The 15,601-nt window shown below is 39.9% G+C and overlaps 2 non-coding genes across 2 annotated transcripts; both read right to left on the reverse strand.

The window, feature by feature from the left end:
* Nucleotides 1-2,906: 2,906 nt before the first annotated feature.
* Trnap-ugg (transfer RNA proline (anticodon UGG)) lies at nt 2,907-2,978 on the reverse strand. Its single transcript has one exon. It is a non-coding gene; the product is annotated as a tRNA-Pro (tRNA).
* A 716-nt stretch (nt 2,979-3,694) lies between these two features.
* Nucleotides 3,695-3,766, reverse strand: Trnaa-ugc (transfer RNA alanine (anticodon UGC)). The gene has a single exon. It is a non-coding gene; the product is annotated as a tRNA-Ala (tRNA).
* Between the last annotated feature and the right edge of the window lie 11,835 nt (nt 3,767-15,601).

Here is a 15,601-nt window from a genome sequence, read left to right on the forward strand (position 1 = left end):
TGAAGCTTTTCAACACTATTATCGAAATCAAAGCGGAGGGGACATAAACTACTTTCGAGGTCGAGTGCAAAGAGGTCACGGTCTAGGTAATCTATTTCGCAGTTTGGGACGTAGTGTGGTACCCTTGATTTCCAAAGGAGCAAAAGCTCTGGGTAGACAACTACTTCACACCGGGGCTGAAGTCGCTTCTGACGTATTGGGAGGACAAAACATTGGAGAAAGCTTTAAAATCAGAGGAAAGCAAGCTGCTAGTCAAGCACTTGATAATTTCCTAGGGAAGAGAAAAGCACCTAAAAAGAAAAATACCAAACGGAAAAAACGTCGCCGGGATATTTTTGATTAAATACAAATAGCAAGCCTTCCTCTTTTCATTTACAAGTAGACCCGCGGAACATGACGGAGCTGATTCATAGCAAATCTGCTGAAGGTATTCATCCGTCTTTAGACCTTTTCCAGATACCACCTACTCAGACGAGTGTAGAGAAAAAACGTATCATCAAGATACCCCCTGTTTCGGACAATGAATCCGTCATAACTTTCAGATACGAGGGGTGTGGAGATTTCATAGATCTAAGCGAATCTTATTTTTTATTTCGTTTGAAACTGTTGAAAGGCGATGCGGATTTAGTCGCAAATGATGATATTGGCGTTGTCAATAACATTTTAGATTCAATGATTTCACAACTTCACATTAAAGTTGGAAATCACACGATCAAGCAGGATATAAAACTACAGGCGTATTCAGCCTACTTGAACTATCTGTTCGCCCCACAAGACGTACAAAAGTCAACGCTTTTGACACAGGGTTGGGTCAAAGATACCCCTGAGCAATTAGATGATAAGGCTATAGGCGATGCTGCAGCTAACAAAGGTCACAACGCGAGAAGTTTGCCTTTTGCAATCAGTAAAGTTGTTGAAATTAGAGGCCGAATACATCACGGATTATGCTTACAAGACCGTTACATTCTGGACGAGGTACCCTTGGAGTTCGAACTCACTTTGAACCCGAAAAGTTTCTTTCTGTTTGGAGTGAATACTAGCAATTTCAAAATTATTAAAAAAGAGCTGCAATTGTGTGGTGTGAAAGTAAGCGAAGATGTGAAATCCGCTATGATGGTCGATGCTCCAGCTAGATATCCGTTTATGGACATGAAGCTTCTGACAAGAACTTTCGCAGCTAACACCACTCAAATCGATATTGGTAATCTGTATTCGGGTACTCTACCGACTCGTTTAATCATCGGTATGGTAGCGACTAAGGCATTCCAGGGTGCGTTCGATAAAAATCCATACAATTTTATTCATAACAAAATGAAGCGTGTCGAATTGAAAGTCAATGGTTTCCTGATACCGGAAGGTGGATACGAACTTGATTTTGAAAACAATCACTATTCTGAAGCCTATCTCAATATGGTTCAAGGCATAGGAGCTCTCGAAAAACAGATCGGAGTTCTCACCCCGAAGGAATTCGCTAATGGATATACTCTTCTAGTATATAACTTGCGAGCTGATGATTTAGACGACTGTTTCGAACTGCAGAAAAGCGGTACCCTTAGTCTGCGCATCACTTTTCCTGCTGATGGTGTCGCGAGCGAAACAACTCTGCTTTGTTTCATGGAATTTCAAAAAATACTGGAAATAAGCCAAGCTCGCACCGTTACTGTAATATGAACGGACTAGAAATAGATGAAATATTGTATAGTTACGATTCCACCAAACGACATTATCTAGGAAATTTTCCTATTGATCGACTTCCTCGGCGACCGAAAGCTCCCTACTCATTAATCATTAATTATGACGAGGCCGACGAACCAGGAAGTCACTGGGTATGCATCTACGCTGATGAATATGGAACTCATTATCATGACAGCTTCGGCATAACTCCGTTCAGAAACGAAATACCCTGTTTCTTAGAACCTGAAAAGTATACAAGTTCGATCAAACCATTACAGCACAAACGTTCAGAGGCTTGCGGAGCGCACGCAATTTCATTCCTAAGCTGCCGCAGTGATGGTATGAGCACGCTGTCTTATTTAGACCACTTCGGAAAAGATAAGAAACACAACGATAGTATAGTCTGGGACTTTGTTCAAAGATTGAAACGAAATGCGAGCAAATAGCTTCACTGTCATACAGTACTTTGGAGATGAGAAGATTCGACTGAAAATCAGAGAAAAAATCATTGTAATGAATCCTGAACGCATTCACAGACTTTCATCTGATAGCTTTCATATACGTATTTATCCGCATGACCGAGATATTACATTATTCATTGGAACTGATTGGTTGCCTGTACGCTTTCCTAATCATTGTATGTACATAGACGTGTTATCGAAACATAGAATTGCTCAACAAATCAGTGAAGAATTTGTTGTTTTTCGTAGACTAAAAATCTGGGAATCTCTGACTAGATCGCGTATATAAATGGAAGATGCCGATGATATCTTAGCTGTCGTGTTCATCGTACTGCTTACTATTTGTTGTATACTGGAATGGGTATCATGTTGCTGTCAAGAACGTGAGCAAGCTAGTGAAGCATGACCATGGCAAGAATTTCTGTTGCTACTCAGTTTGAGTCGAGTCGTAATTATGAGGAAATGATTGTATTGCCCAACGTGAGATCAATTACCATTCCCTACACGTGTATACTTTTCCATTATGATAATAGAATTGTAGTGAAACCAATTGAAGATTGTGTTACATACCCATCGCGTAATATCATTGTCTGTAAAGACGAATATTATCGTGTGCTTTATAAATCGTGCTTGGTCATTGATTTCAAGGGCAAGGCGATTGTTGTTGGTAATATAATCCTATTCCAAGCGTTTTGTGATGGTCGTTTCATAACTCAATAAATCACTGACTCGTGTTCGGTTGTGTTTATCCATTAGGTAGTAGCAAAATGCAGATTCGTCCGGGATTTGAACCCGGGACCTCTCGCTCCCAAAGCGAGCATCATACCCCTAGACCAACGAATCAGCGCACAATGCAAGCTGCATCAGACCAGTGCAACTTCGTCAATAAATCACTAACTCGCGCTATTTTTCATATAACCAACACATTATGGAGTTTTTATTACAAAGATTGCGATCCACAATCAATATTTACAAGGCATAAACAAGTCACAAGCAAATGATAGTTTTAATCATTGTAATCACGCTGACAAATCGCAGTCGACTCTGGCATAGCGTTCGGTATATTGCTGAGCGCGTTTAAAGTAGAGTTGTCTATCTTCCAGATAGAGATGTGCACTTTCCGCATTCATAGGATCGTTTGGATTTGGTGCGCCAAGTAACGAAGATATTGATAGCAGCACAGTTGATGTAGTTAGCGCTGGTGACCATTGCTTCTGCAAAATATCCACGCATATAGTGCCTTTCACACTAATGTTCGGGTGAAATATATGAGTTTCAAATCTCATCTTCGGAGGTCGAAACGGATACTCTGTGGGATATTCTATTAATATTTTAAACACTCCTTTTTCGTATGGTGTTCCCTGGGGTCCTTCAATTGTTGCCCACCAACTAAATAGATTCGATTCGTCAATCGGTCCCGCTTTGATAGTAGAATCAGAACAATTCCGAAACTTTTCTCGCTCGAAACACAGTCTTTTCAAAGCACACATTCTGAGTGACAATCAAATTGAAATGATTGCGCCACCTTTGCGTCATTAGCACTTCAACGGAAAAAAGAGTGGAGAATACGGGAATTGAACCCGTGACCTTCTGCTTGCAAGACAGCTGCTCTACCGCTGAGCTAAATCCCCAAGCGATAGTGACGGCTTAAATGTTAGTTTTGAGCAGTAGCATTAGCAAATTTATGAGATAGTTCTACTGTAGCTGTTGACTTGAAAACAACTCGATGTTCTTCTTTCGTTACTTCAGTATCGTATATCTTCATAGTTTTTCTTTCGTCTTGATCACATGGTACCAGCTCTGTATAATTACATCCTTCACATTCTACTATAGTGAAAGGATACGATATTTCCATTACATCCACACCAACCATCTTCATACATTTCGAATATACTATCCATGATACGGCCTTGGATCCAATAAACTTACAACCGTTTATTCGCACGGAACCCATGATGTAAATATAACAAATAGTAACTGCGATCGAGCTTTTATAAGTGATACCACGTGACAAAATGCCTCCATCCACCATTTTGTTCTATCCACTTTCGTTTTTTAGTAGCAATGTAATTCCCGAGTGTCTGTATGATAGCATCTATATCCCTGCCGTTATGCGCAGCCTCGTTATTGCGAGCAAGAATGCCGCCAAGCACATAAAGAGACACAATCCGACCCCAATTTTCTTGACTATCTTTGAATATTTCATCGGCTATCATCAGGAACATTCGCTCAATGGGTGAATGTTCTTTATATTTCTCATTGACTTCACTATAACGAAGGCGCTTGGAGACTGCGTTTAGGATAGTTCGATATCGCTCAAATATTTCAGTAACAACTCGTCGTAAGGTTTTCTCCACCTGTGTATTTGCTTTAACGCTTGAGCCGTCGATTTCATACATGATAAAATTTCTAGCTAAGGAATATGCCGTGGATATAATTTCATCCTTTTCTTCAGTGAGCGCAGGTGATACTCGCAATAATTCCATGGTTTTGAAGATAACAGTGAGCATCAACTACGCTTGTGACGTAATCATGAATATGGTGCAATACGCAATCATAGGTAATCAACTTACGCAATGACGTATAATGACGTAATCATTATACACATGCTGCAATACGCAATTATAGGTAATCAACTTACGCAATGACGTAATAAATATCTCAGCGTTACTGGACTGGAACTATGCCATCTCTCACACAACCAAAACCTCTCTCGTATTGGAACCACACCCACTTCGTTCTGCATTCTGATTGGCTAACAGATGTCACGTGATCAAATACTCGACGCTGATTGGGGCGCGCCTCGTTACCGTGTATAATACTACTGCCTTATAATATGGGGAAGAGTGCCAGGCCATGATATTCTATAAAACCGGGTGTTCGAGTGAACACAGGTTTAGTATCGCATTTTCATATCAATACTGTCATTTACATCCCATGATGTGGACGACTGCTTATTCTGTCAAAAATTGACATCTCCTGGGATGCATCAATATGAATCAAGCTCTCTACACCTTCCGCATAGTGCCATTTGCTGCTTTTGACAGTCCATGCGAACGAATTACGATCGTTTCCACGACTACTTACTTACTTGAGTAGATTTAAAGTCATTAAATTCTACTTCTACTTCAAGTAGTTTTAGGTTGCTTATGGAAGAAGTATTTCTACTCGTACTTGAGAATATTTTTTCGTCGCTACTTCTACTTCTACTTGAGTAGCTTTCTTGACTACTTTGACCACCTCTGGGAGGGTGTCAGTCGAAAAGACCGCAACTGCGCGTCGTTCGGCATCCTCCTATCTGTTCATTTCATCGCATTGTGTCTTATCGCATTGTTCAGAGCTCAAAGATTATTGATATATGATTATTGATAAAACCATATAGTGTCCTGTATTGCGTGGACACAAGCAAATCTCACGGCTCAGTGAAATCGGACTACGTCACACTTTTCATTTGACTAAAGGCAATTTGACGGTATTTTTGAGATATAATGCTCAATCGGTTGCGCAATGCGCAACAATGGCCAATACACTTGCGGTTTGCTCCGCTACTCAACTGATCCCAGACGGCATCGATGTCAGGTATTTTTGTGGTGTATTGAACTGATAAAAATTGCTAATATATCGAACCGAAAATAATTTCAATGCAGGAGTCAAGTAGAAGCAATATAGGCCTATATCATTGGTAGAAGAGCACACGAATCATAATGTTTCGCCCGGAACCGGTACTCAGTATCAGTTTATAAATATTTTCACCAGTTCAAAACACCGCAGAAACTGCGATACAATGAAATGATAGGAAGGTGCCGAAACGACTTGGAGTAGTCTTTGACAGACACCCACCTTATTGGCCTAGGCGAAGTAGAAAAGAGGCATGCACTGCACACTGAATGAAAAGTAAAGAAGAAAGTCGAGTCCATATCCAATCCTGTAATCACACCACACTAACTTATCGTCCTGCACATTGATTTTGTACATCGCCATTGCCTAATTATTTTGGCCTAATGACCAACTTTTGAGGGTGACGACTTCTGCGTAAGATGCGCCTGGACTGGATTGCTCGGCTTTGACCTTTGGTGACTATGTTAAATAGAGTTTTCCGTCCCGTGACCCGTATATACCGTGCTTATCTGTATTTTACATTTCACCGAATTGTATTTTTGTTATGTATGTTATTGATTTCCCCGATTGACAAATAAGGATTATCTCTTCCTCTCTCTCTACATCAGTGGTTCCCAACGTTTTTCGACTCATCGCCCCCTTTTCAAGCTCCACACCGATCATCGCCTCCCAAATATTGGGAACCGAAAAATGGGCATACAAAAAAGGATCAACTTTTCGGCTCGACTTCGAAATTACACTTTTAGAGCTAAATTTTCGTGAGTTGACTAAAAAAAAGATCATTTCTTCGACTTGACTCCAATATAGCCGTTTTAACGCGATCGCCTCCAGGGTTGTAACCCAGTCACAAGGCTCCGAGTCACAAGTCAATCTCACTTTTATAGTTTTGACTCGAGTCAAGTCGAGTCATTTTCAATTCACCACCGAGTCAAGTCCGAGTCCAAGTCAGTGAGCAGACGGTCGAGTCCGAGTCATGGTAGTATGACTAGAGTCCGAGTCATTGTGTTGACTGCTCAGTTTCCAGTTAAAGTCTTGTTAAACCCACTTTTTATAACTCTGTTTGGTGATATCGAATGGTTGGAATTTAAAATATCCTAATTTTCCTCACTTTTAGCAGTTTCTGGTCGCATTTTCAAGTACCAGTACCAATAGACAAAATCCCAATAGTGCGGTTACTTTACTATTCTTCGGAATTACATTGAAATGTCGGTCGTGGCCGTCTGGGTCTCGAGTCATATGACTTGGTTCGAGTCATGCGCAATGACTCGAGTCCAAGTCGAGTCAATACGCAGATTGACTCGAGTCGAGTCGAGTCATTTCCGAATTTTGAGAAAATGACTCGAGTCAAGTCGAGTCATCAGAAAATCGTGACTCGAGTCGGACTCGAGTCGAGTCATGACTCGAGTCATTACAACCCTCGCCTCCTTATCGCCCCTTCGGTATTTGCGATCCCCCTAGACCGCCAAATCGCCCCTTGGGGTGCGATATCGCCCACGTTGGGAACCATTGCTCTACATCAGGGGTGGGAAAACTGTGGCCCGGAACACCGTTCTGTGCGGCCCGACAGAGTCTAAAGAAACTTTTTTTAAATATTGATAAAATGCTTACTAAAAAACGAATTAATGCAGGGTTTTGATAAAACTTTTACTTAGTATATTTCACCACGATAATTATAAGACAGTTGTTCTCAAACTGGGTGGCGCAGCCCCCTTGGGGCGTGAAAGCATCTGAAGAGGGGCGCGAAGCTGAGCTGAACTGAAAAAACATTTCGCGCCTCGCGCGATTTTCATCCGATTCATAATTGTTGCTATAGTCTCAATTTCATATTTAAAAATCTCTTATCCACAGTCGTAAACTTCCATGCCATCAAACTATAGTTGTCAGCCGATGTTACGAAGGAAATATGTCGTACGCGCCAAGGTGGTTCAGATACCGCGTTCAACGGAAGATGTTCAGTAAGGAGATTTATGTCAAAATCGGGCCTAGTGTATCTACTTCTGTCGTGTACGACATATTTCCTTCATAACATCGGGTGACAACCAGAGGTGGTCAAAGTAGTCAAGAAAACTACTCAAGTAGAAGTAGAAGTAGCGACGCAAAAGTCTACTCAAGTACAAGTAGAAGTGCTTCTTCAATAAGCAACCTAAAACTACTTGAAGTAGAAGTAGAATTGACTGACTTTAAATCTACTCCAGTAAGTAAGTAGTTTTGAAAACAGTCTTAATTCGTTCGCATGGATTGTCAAAAGGTGCAAATTGAGCTATGCACAAGGTGCATACAGCTTGATTCGTATTGATGCTTTGCAGGAGGTATCAATTTTCGACAGAATAAGCATTCTTTCGCATAATGGGATACAAATTACAGTATTGATATGAAAATGCGATACTAACCCTTTGTTTACTAGATGATCCCGTTTTAGGGAATATCATGGCATGGCGCCCTATAGCCCATATTATAAGTCCCCAAGTTTAGATTAAGAGCAATACGTAGAAGCTGTATAGGATACGGTTTCATCACTTTGCGAGATTAGGATACGTTAATAACAAATATTGTCCATCGTAAAAGTTATATTCAGTGTAGCTCTATTTTCGGAAAATAGAGGCATTGCTACAATTGCTTTCATGCTTCAAAATGTATGTTCTGCAGATAAAAGAACTGAAAGTACTCAGAGTATGATACTCGCAATTGAAAGTGAAATACAAATACCACTTCTAAAAAGCGGAAAACATATTTTATGTCTTTTGTCCATAAAGCTTCAAAGGTGGTCTGCTAGAACAGGTATAACGTTAAAAAACGCTGGATTTTCCAGATTAGCAAGACACGTAATGGGCTGCTAGATGACGATATGATAGGTAAATCATCATCATCATCATCATCATTGGTTTATTAGCAATTTTATCACTTCAATACACCACAAAAAATGCGATACACTGAATAGACAGGAAGATGTCGAAGCGACTTGGATTTGTCAATGGAATCGGACACCCACCTTGGCCTAGGCGTAGTAAAGAGGAGGCATGCACACTGAATGAAAGTAAAGAATACAGTATAGAAAAAGAAAGCGACAAGAAATAGGGCGGCATGTCATGGGAAGCGAGATCGATAGGTCAGTCGTGGTCCGGTAATCTTGAGGATGGACTGTATTTATTTAGTAGTAATTGCTTGTATTTCGACTTGAATGTGGACATGCTCGTCGACTGTCGGATGGCCGGCGGGATACTGTTCCACACATCAGGTCCGGCATATTTGATGGAGCGATGATCTTTTCGGTCGATCATATGATATTTGGACGACGTGGACGCGCGTGTGTTGTACTTGTGCGCTTTTGATTCAGAGGTAAAGAAGTCATTGAAATATTCGGGGCAACGACCGCAGTGAAACTGATAAATAGGTAATTGCTACATTGCGAAACGGTAGTTTCAAACGTTATGGTGGGCCACATCTACTGTGATGAAATATTTGATATGGGCGACAATGTGGTGTGAGCGGAACCAAGCAATCCGATACCTAAATTATATTCACTGATATTCGTGAAAACATATTCTTCTACTGTGCGCGAAGCGCAACAAAATTTCTGGGCTTTACTTGACTTTTATGAATATTAAATGTTGGTACTCCGTGACAACAGCCCCAAAATTCCTCAGGCTATCCTTCGTATTTGGAGATTAAACTACTTCTACTTGACAAACTGAAAATAGCGAAAAGTAAGTATAAGTAGATCACAAAATACTTCGAAGTAGAAGTAGAAGTAGAGACAATCAGATCTACTTGAGTAAGTACTAGAAGTAGAGGAAAACTACTTGAGTACTTCCAAAAAGTAGAAGTACTTCGTTACTGACCACCTCTGCTGACAACTATATAAAGTTCGATCTCTGCGTGACTGCTGGAGCGTGATGTGTTTGTGGAAATTTCAATACATTGCAGCTCCATTACCACAGCCTTTATAAAGGCTAAGCCATTACGGTGGCGTTCTGAAGAAAACGGCTGCGCTAATTTTTTTTTCGTTTTTCCCTTCAATTTGAGACCCACATCATTTTTAGAGTGCCGTGCCCCTTTAAGGTAAATACTTCGTATATTCTTTGTTATGTTTAATTTCTGGCGCAACATCCCGATCTCAAGGCCCACGCAGTTTGAAAGGTTTCAACTGCTAAGCATCACAGAAATCCTAAACGAGATTGACATAATTCGGATCACGAGTGTTATTTCAGATTGGCCACTCCAGTTTTGATTATTTCAGTGATGTGCTTAAGAAAACGATTCGCGCGTGTCTTAGGTAGATTCGTTCTCTGTATGGGTAGAATTGGGGTATTCATATTTTATCTATACATAGTAGAAGCGTGTGTGAAGCTAACATGGTTATGATGGTTATGATGCTGTCAGCATTGTGTGTCATGGAACTAAACCAAAACTGGAATTATTAAATCTATGAACAGATCGCTGCTCACAGATTTAAATTTCAATCCTGTTCTAAGAATCGGGACAACCGACTTTAATCTTTATAGTTTTGACAAATTGGTTATTGAGGTCGACCAGCCTATGAAATCTCGCCACTATGTTTCTGACGCGTGTACGATATCATCAAAGCAATGTTTGATTTGTTTTAAAAAAGCACATATATCATTGGTTCGCACTATATAATCAAAAACCAATATTGCATTTTGGTTTATAATCCCAATTTTATATATTGCGGCCTGCGAATGTATTCAGTTGTTGAATGCGGCCCGCGAGCTGTCCACCCCTGCTCTACGTCAACATCACGACTTACCTTTCACATGACGTCATAACTGGATCGAATTTGGCGACACGGTCGATGGAGCTGTGAGCGCTGAACGTTAGCGAATAAAGAGAATTTCTCATCTGTGATCTGTGGTATGAGAAGCGTACTACACAGTGCGCAATTGCGGTACGGACATTTCTGGCGTTTTTTTGGGACTGAGTTCAATTTAACTGTTACATATATGTCTGATGAAACGTAGCCGCCACCGTACTCACTATCGAATCATTTGTCGTCTTTATAGATATGCAAGCGTTGTCATCACTTGCAGAAAATATACTCATCGTCATCGAGCCGTGCACAGTTTCTTATTATTGAAAGTAATCTTAGCGGTTACCATCGCTCCTTTGCGATGTTTTTTCAGTTTTAGTGTTAAGAGGAGCCAATTTTTAGCTTTGTGGTATTTTCTTATCATATCTCAGGTGGTGAAACGGGTATACCAGTATATGAGCAGTGATTAGACTTCTCACACAGTTTTCGTTCAATATTGCTAAGCTTTGTATTATTGATAAATTAACTTGAGATGAATGGCATACAGCTAGCAGGATAACCAAAATCTGCAGAATAGAGCACAACTGACATTCGAATGAATTTTGGTAGCAGGAACAACCATTTTAAGAGGCTCAATGTCAAACTGAAACTGCATCCCATGGCCCAACGTGTAGGATTGAAGGTTGAAGCTCTGTCGATAGGTATGTTTTGATTTGTGTCACTATTTATCAACAGGGTCCTGGTTGTTCTGTAATAAAGCCATTTTAGAGGTCCATTGCTTGTCTACGATAACAGGTTACTTGTTATTTTTTGTGGATATTGCTTGAAGAAATCAGAAATGATGGACCCAAATTGATAGTTTAGTATGGTGCAAAATTCAATTCTTTCGCAATCTCATTCACCCAATATATCAAAACACCAATAGTTTTCTATGTAGACCGTGATTTCTCGTCATATGTCAATGGCATTTGAAATATCACTAATCTTATGATTGTAAGGCTTTGTATGAAAGACTGGCCTATTATCTAACTTTTACCATTTTCACTGTTCTTGCAAGACATTTTATTATTTCATTTCAGTATAGTGCCAAGTGGAAGTGGTGCCTACATTATTTTGTACAGCAGTATTTATTGTGTATTGATTAAAGTATATTTCTATGGTGTAAGCTGCTCTTTAATCTTCTGTTGTCTGTTTACCTTCAATGACATTTAAAAAGTTATCGAGTGGCCTGTTGTCTCCTAGATTCTACTAGCATCTCAAAGATGACACCAATTGCGTGCAGAGAATATGATAAGTAGTCTGCTTGTCATTAATAATAGGTAGCTTGTGACACCCATGACATGTAGGCTACTCCTACAGAAAGACTCACAGACATACAGAAAGACTGCTAACCAGTGCTTGGAAAAATACATTTGCTTCACCCAATTCTTGGCAAACAGTGGTATATCCTACAAAATGATCCATGATTCTCCATCCAGTATCCGATGCTGTTAATGCAGCCGAACATTTGTATAACATCAATAAGCTTTATAACCATTATGTCTTTTTAGTGTAGCCTGCAATACTAATTTATCCTGTGTTCAAGAATGAGGTGATAATTGACATTGCCCCAAGGCATGCACAGAGCTACTAATCAGTAAGATTAAGCAATGGCCAAAACAAAGTAAAATATATCTGGTTTTGTTTTATACTGTGATTGTGAATGCACCTGTGCTGTTCTGAATTCTGTTAGATGTTATATCAATCTGTTTCCAGTTCTTGATGTATTTGTGTCGCCAATTATGGTATGTTTGAATAAACCGGTATATCATTTTCGTAAAAGAGTCCTCTGCACAATCATAACGACAGCGGGTTAATAGCCCTTGTAATGACCCTGCTTCTTATAACCGGCACTTCATGGGATTGTGCGGAAACGCAACAATGAGAGCTACGGTAATTCAATGCTCACAGGAAGCGTGGCTTGAGACCCATTCATAGTGCAATAATTCATTTTAATCGTTTGGGTTGGTTAACATGCAGAACATATACGATTTCAGTTACAGATAAATAATTTTCAAAAGTCGGTAGTATCTTGTTGCTGATATGCTAACTAGAGCCCGACCGATTATCGGCTCGCCGATAATATCGAGTCGATATCACACTTGGAAAGAAATATCGGTATCGGCCATTGGAGGTAAAAAAATATCGGCCATTTTCGTGACGTCACAACAAGGTGGTAGGGAATCAGAGAAGATGTGAGGTCTTCACTGCATGTCGGTAAACTATAAAATTAAATGGCCCAGCTGCATAGTGCATGCAGGCCAGTAGGACTATGTGAGTATAGAATGTATACGTTTACATTCTATAATGTGAGAAATATACTTTCACCGTTATGCCCCAGTGACGTGGGAATTCCCCTGCAGTGATCGAATACCAAAGACAGAGAGCAGCTGGATGGATAGTTGTCTGCAGAATATTTCCATCGATTAGAGAAATGAGAACTTCATTCATGCTGGACTGACCCTCGTGATGATGGAGAAAAGCGTCGCGTCGAAACAATTTTCTGTAGATAGTGCTGGTGGTGTCTGTGTAAGAAGCTCACAAGCCAAGGCAACAAAGCAAAAAATACCAGTAATATAAAGACATGAAGTCATCTGACTGAGGCCTGAGCGGCCACCATGATGGGGAATATGCGAGACTAGATTGCAAGGAAATCAAGCAAAAGTAGAGCAGAGCCAACAATTCATACGGAAATCTTTGATTCCATGATGACATGGGCCAATGCTGATAAGAGCGTCAAATATTGATCAATTGATTGCTGAAATGCTGGTCATGGTCAAGGCCCAAGGGGATGGGTGGAGCAGTAGCAGACGTGAACAATGTGAGTTGTTTTGCACATTCTCTTCAGCTATTTGTTAATGATGTGCTGAAGGCTCCAGGTGCACTGCCAGAAGAATATCAATATTTGGTAGAACCATTGAAGGAAAGATCCCCTGCGCCTGCAGCAGAGTGGTGGAACCGAAATAAAGAAAGATTTCCAATTCTTGCTCTGCCACTAACTATGGTACCAAGTGAAAAACTGCTCACTCTGTTCAGTGCTATATACATCATTTATGAAGACCACAGAAGTTCACTCCTCGGAGAAAGGGGCGAGTAATTATGCTTTGTGAACTGTAATCTGCAACTGCTAGACTGGTGCTATTGATATATTTATTATAGATCATTCATTTCATGTTCAAGCATGGCAATGACAGCAAATCTGTTCAAAGAAATATTCTTGAGGTGTTAAATATGCGCCTTGAGCTCGATTCCATATCTTTTGAATATCGGCTGAATATATCGGGGTTATCGGTGAAGGTACTGGATATCGGTTTTATCGGTATCGCCTCAAAAATCCAATATCGGTCGGGCTCTAATGCTAACCTATATTTGTGCTTGTTAGTTGTAACTATATTTTGATCGCTTGGTGGTTGCTAAATGCAATGCAAGTACAATCTCAACTTTCTTACTGTTATGATATTCTGCCTGATGCTGGTTGCAACAATTCCTATCGTATTTTTTTTGTTTGGTTTATGTATTAGGTCGTCCGTTAGTTGTTTAATATGTCTGCACTTCATGGCGTCAGTTCGCAACCTGTATAAACATGTGGTTTTAGTTCACTGATAAGAATCCCGATTGCAGAGGGCTGGTTAGATATTTAGAATGAGTTTTGGAAATTTATTCACGGGCAATCTGCAGTTTTACAGTTACTTATGTGGTAAAGTCGGACATGGCAAGTCGGCGTCAATAAAATTGTCTGAAGTACTTGTAAATGCCTCAAGCAATATCAGAAGCATTACCTCAATCCTGATTATGGAAACCAAATACCGAAACTTGAAAATAGATCATTTAATTTCAAGGAAGGCCTAATTACTGAATTGTGCGCACGTTTCAATCATAGATTTGGAATTAAGAGTTGGTAAGATATTCAATCAGACTGTAACTAGGCGATCCCTATGCTGTCAGAATTGTCACCATTATAGCCGCAGCCATTATAGCCACAGTTATTTTGGATTACAGTTCGGCTTATGACAATGGAGGTCAAGATGTACATTAGACTGTATAGCAAGCTGAGTTATTGGGTTACCAGGTCCAGCCACATGCTTTTTAGCAAAGCCTGCAAAGGTTATACATTGGTGTTTTTGGCGATGAAATCACTCATACCTGTGACAATCATTTTTGATTTGCCCACAACATCATTAGCTTATTCTTCACATTATGCATGCGTATATTACTAAATGTAACAGTTCAACCATTCAGTTCATTGTATGATATATATTGTATGCTACTGTATTGTGGTCTTGATAGAGGGCAAATTGAAAGTTCTAGGTGGTCATTTAATATTCGAATAACTTACACTTGGATGACAGGTCATTTTGAAAAGTTTTGGTTTGTATTCTCATGATCATGAACTGCCTAATGAATTTAGATACAATGAGTTGTCCGCTATATTCTGTCTGTGCATGGGAACAGGATATGGGGAGGTCATTGAGTGGCTACTTGAAGTCATCTGCTTTGGGTGTTTATATCAATTGACCTTCTGTCATCATAAACTAGTTTGGTTTGGTAGATTCGTAGGGTATTTACGACACATTCATCCCAAGGAATTGTAACGACCAAAACTAGTAGGGTTGGTTTGTTTGTTAGTGTCTGAGGGGAGCGACCATATATTTGTACTTGAAACTATTATTTCATGGATTGCAGTCAAGTTTACTGTTGTATATTTGAGCCTCAATGACTTCCTAATTATGATATGTCAAGACTGAAGTATATTATGAAATCTACGAATATATGATTCATTGCGCAATCATAATTTTTTCCAAATTGTTACTAATCCTTCAATAGTTTCTTTCAGAACTTGACAATTCTCTTTCTGGAAAACTTGACTGGTCCCTGTCGATCACGAAAAATCTCCGATATCTACCCATTTGCTTAACAACCATACCATTACTGTTGATTACAATATTCACAGCCAGATTGCCTAAAATATATTGACACATGGGTGTTAATTAGTGTTTGCATTCCCCCAAAATGCCATAATTCGGGATTGTAGATTTGTAAGAGA

The sequence above is a fragment of the Botryllus schlosseri genome, chromosome 15, assembly GCF_051294905.1.
Source record: "Botryllus schlosseri isolate E-star chromosome 15, Bs_hap1, whole genome shotgun sequence".
Taxonomy (NCBI): domain Eukaryota; kingdom Metazoa; phylum Chordata; class Ascidiacea; order Stolidobranchia; family Styelidae; genus Botryllus; species Botryllus schlosseri.